The sequence below is a fragment of the Salvelinus alpinus genome, chromosome 27, assembly GCF_045679555.1.
Source record: "Salvelinus alpinus chromosome 27, SLU_Salpinus.1, whole genome shotgun sequence".
In the NCBI taxonomy this organism is placed as follows: domain Eukaryota; kingdom Metazoa; phylum Chordata; class Actinopteri; order Salmoniformes; family Salmonidae; genus Salvelinus; species Salvelinus alpinus.
Genome location: NC_092112.1, coordinates 17460458 through 17467065, shown reverse-complemented (window position 1 = coordinate 17467065; position 6608 = coordinate 17460458). Strand labels below are relative to the sequence as shown.

Here is a 6608-nt window from a genome sequence, read left to right as displayed (position 1 = left end):
CTAGTGACCAAAACCTGAACAATCCTGGCCAAATCCTGACATATATGACTTTGAACAAGTTGATATTGGTGTCGGAACTGAAATCCTTTTTTTTCCTGCTGATGTAAAGGGCCTTCTCATAGAAGTAGTAGCCTATGTTATGTTATATGTTATATATTATAGTATATGTTATGTTATATATTATAGTATATGTTATTATATGCTATATGTTATATATTATATGTTATGTTATATGTTATGTTATATGTTGTAATATGTTATATATTACATGTTATGTTTTATGTTATATATTATAGTATATGTTATATATTATATGTTATGTTATATGTTGTTATATGTTATATATTATAGTATATGTTATATATTATATACAATGTTATATATTATAGTATATGTTATGTTATATATTATAGTGTATGTTATGTAATATATTATATGTTATGTTATATGTTATGTTATATGTTGTAATATGTTATATATTACATGTTATGTTTTATGTTATATATTATAGTATATGTTATATATTATATGTTATATGTTGTTATATGTTATATATTATAGTATATGTTATATATTATATGCAATGTTATATATTATAGTATATGTTATGTTATATATTATAGTGTATGTTATGTAATATATTATATGTTATGTTTTATGTTATATATTATAGTATATGTTATATATTATATGTAATGCTATATATTATAGTATATGTTATGTTATATGTTATATTTTATAGTATATGTTATGTTATATATTATATGTTATATATTATAGTATATGTTATGTTATATATTATATGTTATATGTTGTTATATGTTATATATTATAGTACATGTTATGTTATATATTATATGTTATGTTTTATGTTATATATTATAGTATAGTATATGTTATATATTATATGTTATGCTATATATTATAGTATATGTTATGTTATATGTTATATTTTATAGTATATGTTATGTTATATATTATATGTTATATATTATAGTATATGTTATGTTATATATTATATGTTATATGTTGTTATATGTTATATATTATAGTACATGTTATGTTATATATTATGTTTTATGTTGTTATATGTTATATATTATAGTATAGTATATGTTATATGTTATGTTATATGTTGTATGGTGATTCTTTGACCCACCTCTACGCAGACGACACCATTCTGTATACTTCTGGCCCTTCGTTGGACACTGTGTTAATTAACCTCCAGATGAGCTTCAATGCCATACAACTCTCCTTCCGTGGCTTCCAACTGCTCTTAAATGCAAGTAAAACTAAATGCATGCTCTTCAACCGATCGCTGCCCGGACCTGCCCGCCTGTCCAGCATCACTACTCTGGACGGTTCTGACTTAGAATATGTGGAACTACAAATACCTAGGTGTCTGGTTAGACTGTAAACTCTCCTTCCAGACTCTCATTAAACATCTCCAATCCAAAATTAAATCTAGAAATGGCTTCCTATTTCGCAAAACAAAGCATCCTTCACTCATGTTGCCAAACATACCCTCGTAAAACTGACTATCCTGCCGATCCTCGACTTCGGCGATGTCATTTACAAAATAGCCTCCAACACTCTACTCAACAAATTGGATGCAGTCTATCACAGTGCCATCCGTTTTGTCACCAAATCCCCATATACTACCCACCACTGCGACCTGTATGCTCTCGTTGGCTGGCCCTCGCTTCATACTGCATATCCTACCATTTCAGTGTTTAATTGCTATATTGTAATTACTTCGCCACCATGGCCTATGTATTGCCTTACCTCTCTTATCCTACCTCATTTGCACATGCTGTGTATAGATTTTAATACTGTATTATTGATTATATGTTTGTTTATTCCATGTGTAACTCTGTGTTGTTGTATGTGTCGAACTGCTATGCTTTATCTTGGCCAGGTCGCAGTTGCAAATGAGAACTTGTTTTCAACTAGCCTACCTGGTTAAATAAAGGTGAGAAAAAAAAAATATATTATAGTATATGTTATGTTATAAGTTATGTTGTTATATGTTACATATTATAGTATATGTTATGGTATATATTATAGTATATGTTATATATTATATGTTATATATTATATGTTATGTTGTTATATGTTATATATTATAGTTAATGTTATATATTATATGTTATATAGTATATGTTATATATTATAGTATATGTTATGTTATATGTTGTTATATATTATAGTATATGTTATATGTTGTTATATATTATAGCATATGTTATGTTATATGTTATATATTATATGTTATATATTATAGTATATGTTGTTATATGTTATATATTATATGTTATATATTATAGTATATGTTATGTTATATGTTGTTATATATTATAGTATATGTTATGTTATATGTTGTTATATATTATAGCATATGTTATGTTATATAGTATGTTATATGTTGTTATATGTTATATATTATAGCATATGTTATGTTATATGTTATAGCATATGTTATGTATATGTTGTATCATGTTATATGTTATGCTCCCCCCCCCCCCCCAGGACCACGGCTCGTGTAAACAGGAACCCGATCCCGGTGCACTCGCTGGCTGGGGTTTGGCTCCACTCATAGACCCGCTGGTGATACACGATCAGCCTGAGCTTTGGGAAACGGGCTTATCTGATGCCTTACTAAAGGCCCCACTCTCTTCCCGTTTCAATAACAGAGCACATCTGGTGCCTCTGCAGAGAGTGCAGGCAGCGAAGGAGCGCTGTCTCTTTGGGTTCCCTCTGGAGGGGCTCAGACCATCTCACTATTCTCTCAGAAATCCACTTACCCGATAGCGAAGAGACTAGGGACGGTATTTATAGGCCAAAATGTACAATTCCACATCTGGATCCAATCATAAAAAAGGTCAATTTGGTATACCCCTGGTAGTTTTGAAAATGATTGAAAACGTTGGTGCAGTACAAACAGAAGGTTTCGCCAAGTAGTTTGTAAAGGGCGGGTGTAAGATATATTTTATTTTGCGATACTTTGACTTGCCACCAGAGGGCGACAGTAGCCTGTTTTCTGTTGAGGCAGTGGTGGCTCACCTGTTGGATGCTTTTGCATATGGAATTAGGCCACCTCAGGCGATGATACCCATTTCGTATTTGGCCCATTAATTTCTATACAGATAGGTCTTGGACAGAAAATCTCGAGATTCCTGTATTGGTCATAGGAACCTATCCATAGACCATAGCCTACAATGGTAAAAATATATATATAATAAGAAACTTTCCAAAGACCAAAGACGCAAGTAAAATGACGACGAAGAGGTTCATTGCGAACTGTAGGCAGAAGATACCGGCCAAGCAACTCGTTGCAAATGGCTTCATTTGGACGTTGAAACCTAATAATACCTGAATTGAAGTTGCCCCTGTAGCAGACCTTTTCATTCAATGGGAGCCGTTCCAAAGCCATATTTTGTTTTATTCCACAAAAAGCTTCCGAATGTAGCTCTGAATGTAGCGTTCCCACTGATGACACACCCTTATAAAATGTACAAAATGCATATGGATTTTAACGACCCATATGTTCAACATAAAATAATGATGTTTATCGCAAGATTTTGCATTAATTGGTTATTTTGTTTCCTGGTTGTTTACTGTAGGTATGTGACAAGTCTCACGTCACACGTCAGTCATGATGCGGGTATAAAGAAGGTAGGTCCAACTATTTCAGTGATCACATTTTCAGAGTGACTGTGGCTGCTGTTTGCGTCTGTGCTTGAAGTTCTGGCCAAATCATCATAAGGATGTCAAAAATGATGGTTGTTCATCTCGGAGTGATTGTGTTCGCTATAATTTTATCGACACAGGTATGCCAAATACATTTATTATTATTAATATTAAGTATTTTTCCTATAAAAAAATCATGTTTTTCGTAAAGTAATTCGCATTTTATTTTTGGTGTAGGGTATTTCTTCGATAGTCTATAATTAATTGTTTGTGATATGGTTTTAACATTATACGGCTATGGCAGATAGGACTTAAAGTAGCCCACCGAGCACAGTTCGTCCAGTTTTTATTTACATTTGGTTGATTTGTCAACTAACCTGAATTCAACAAAACATTTCACAATGTCATTGGATTTAGGTTAAAAGTTGGGTAAAAAAAAAGCCAAATTCCCTTTTTAAAAATCCAACCCGTTTTCTATGTTGATTCATGTCATCACATTGCTTTTTTTTTTATTACGTGGAAACAACGTTGATTCAACCAGTTTTTGCCCAGTGGGTAGTCATCAGGTAAAATCATGCAATTATATGATCTGATCCAAGCCTCATCTAAGCCTCACATTGGTGCCAATCACTTACTTTAACGTGTGCGCACATTTTGGGACCGTTCCTCAAAACATCTATCTATCATCTCGTCTTGTTGCCAATTATCCTAATAGTTGTGATGCACGTTTATTTAATTTATTCAAAACATCTCGGTAAATTAATGATTTAAAGCCACGTACACCTGAGTCTACCAAAGGGATAAAGTTCCTTTCAGTGCTGCGCGCCAAACGATACCTGAAACGAATAGCGAAGACCATCCGTTTGCGCGTGCCTGTTTGGACTAGCATCCATTCTGTGTGGCGTTACATGTACAGGCCAACGTGATAACTGGGTGTGACCCGAACAGAGACACGAACAGGCTACATCTTTAGGGGGTTGGGGGGAAACTGTTTCCTCATGTTCATGTTTTCTTTCCAGTGTAGCGGATGTATAAATGAAAAGTGCATTGTGTTTAATTTGCATGATTTGCTATTTTGCAACATAAACTAGCTAGGCTACCAGTTGGAAGAACATTCAGTGGAAATTTGCTTGGTTCAGTTAGGTTACTGATTTGGTCTAGTCTAGGATTTTTCTTTGGATATGGCATGACAAGTTGGACTACCCTACATGGTGTTCAATAAGTTGTCTCCCCAAACCGTGATGGCCATTTTAATTGTAAAACATCTCTCCATTCTAAATCTCAATCCATTGATTGTTTTTCAGATTGGATCTAGAATTCCCATATAGCTGGTTTTTAAACTCCTGAAGTATTTTTTTGCTAGTTCTTCACAGCCTTCCTTTTCTACCCCAAAATGTAAAGTCCTCTAGATATGACATCATGTTGATGTCACTCTGGATAAGACCTCTGCTAAATGACTAAAATGACAATGTGAATGTGTGCTTTGGCTAGAATGTGCTTGTTCAAAAATGAAGAACTCAGTTTCTCAATTCAGTGGAATTCAATTTGAGATGTTGCTAAACCAAGCCTCTTCCTGTTTGCCTGCAGGTGGTCTCCCTGAACACCACAGCAACCGCATTGAGCAACGCGACCTCCAGCGTAAACTCCACCATGGCCACGGGCACGTACAGCAGCTCGGCCAACTCCACCTCCCCTACCGGAGTGGGCATGTCACTGCAGTCCAGCCACTTCTCCCTCCTGCTCCCCATCGTCATGGCGACCTGGGTCCTGCACTGCTATTGTTGAACCCATAACCCTTGATCCACCCTCCTGTTACCACCTCAACCACCACCACTCCCCTCAACCGCACTGAACCAAGACCCCAATCCTAACATCCAGCAGCCAAAATGGACTCCACATCACCCACACCCACTCATTCGCCCCCACAGAAAAAAGGAAATCCTAGTGCTGACTTTTTTTCTCCGGGGGGGACGTTAGTTGGAGAGGAAGCCGCCACCATCAACCCCTCGCACCCCTCCCCCCTTTCGAAACCCCTTACGGAACATCAACATGTCTTCTTGCTCCAGCACCGTACTCTGCCAACCCTCAAGACCTGCATTTCCATAGTAACACAACCAACATCCTGGTTATCAGTCTGGGGGTATTCTGGGGTATGTAGGCCTACAGGGAAGTGGTTGTCATGTCAGGTCTCTTGAAAAAAATGTGGACCACTTGAGTGTACAGAAGTTCTTATTGTAGTTTTAATTTCACCTGGGAAATAATTCTAAATTTGTTTTGTATGTGCCCTGCCCAAAGTGAAGGTTGCACATAGATTATTAAAGAGAAACTCAATCCTCTTTTAATTAAACTATTTTAAATGGTCACGATTTGGCACTTTTTGAGTTTTTTGTTATTGGAAATGTACCAGAAGATGTGTTGTATGTAGAGATAATAAGTTTGATACTGGGCTTGAGTCAGTATGCCTTGTGATTTATAAAGAGTTTCTGGTCTTTTACAAGGAGGGTATAACTGGCATCTCTCCCTTTCAATGTCTGGGTTGGTCCTAACAAAATGACTGTACTGTAACCATGTGGGAAGGGTTGATGTTAAATTTATATTCCCCCCTTATAGTTTATATTTTGTATAAATGACAATGTTACAATGTTAGTTTTTGTTAAGTCTTCTGAAATAATGGGAAGGAATGACAATGTACAATAAATTATACTTAAAAAATATTTATTTTGTATGTTTCTTCCTTACTGTTTTAAAGGTGTTTCATTGGTTGATACTATACTGTCACTGGATGCATTTTTTGTTTTGTTTTAATTGAACTTTTACTTAACCTTCATTTAACTAGGCAAGTCAGTTAAGAAAAAAATCTTATTTACAATGACAGCCTATCGGGGAACCGTGGGTTAACTGCCTTGTTCAGGGGCAGA

General features: G+C 35.1%; 1 long non-coding RNA gene across 1 annotated transcript; it reads left to right on the top strand.

Moving 5' to 3' along the window:
• Positions 1–3687: 3687 nt before the first annotated feature.
• LOC139556043 (uncharacterized) lies at positions 3688–6404 on the top strand. Its single transcript, XR_011671059.1, has 2 exons — positions 3688–3830; positions 5278–6404. It is a non-coding gene; the product is annotated as an uncharacterized lncRNA (long non-coding RNA).
• The last annotated feature ends 204 nt before the right edge of the window (positions 6405–6608 follow it).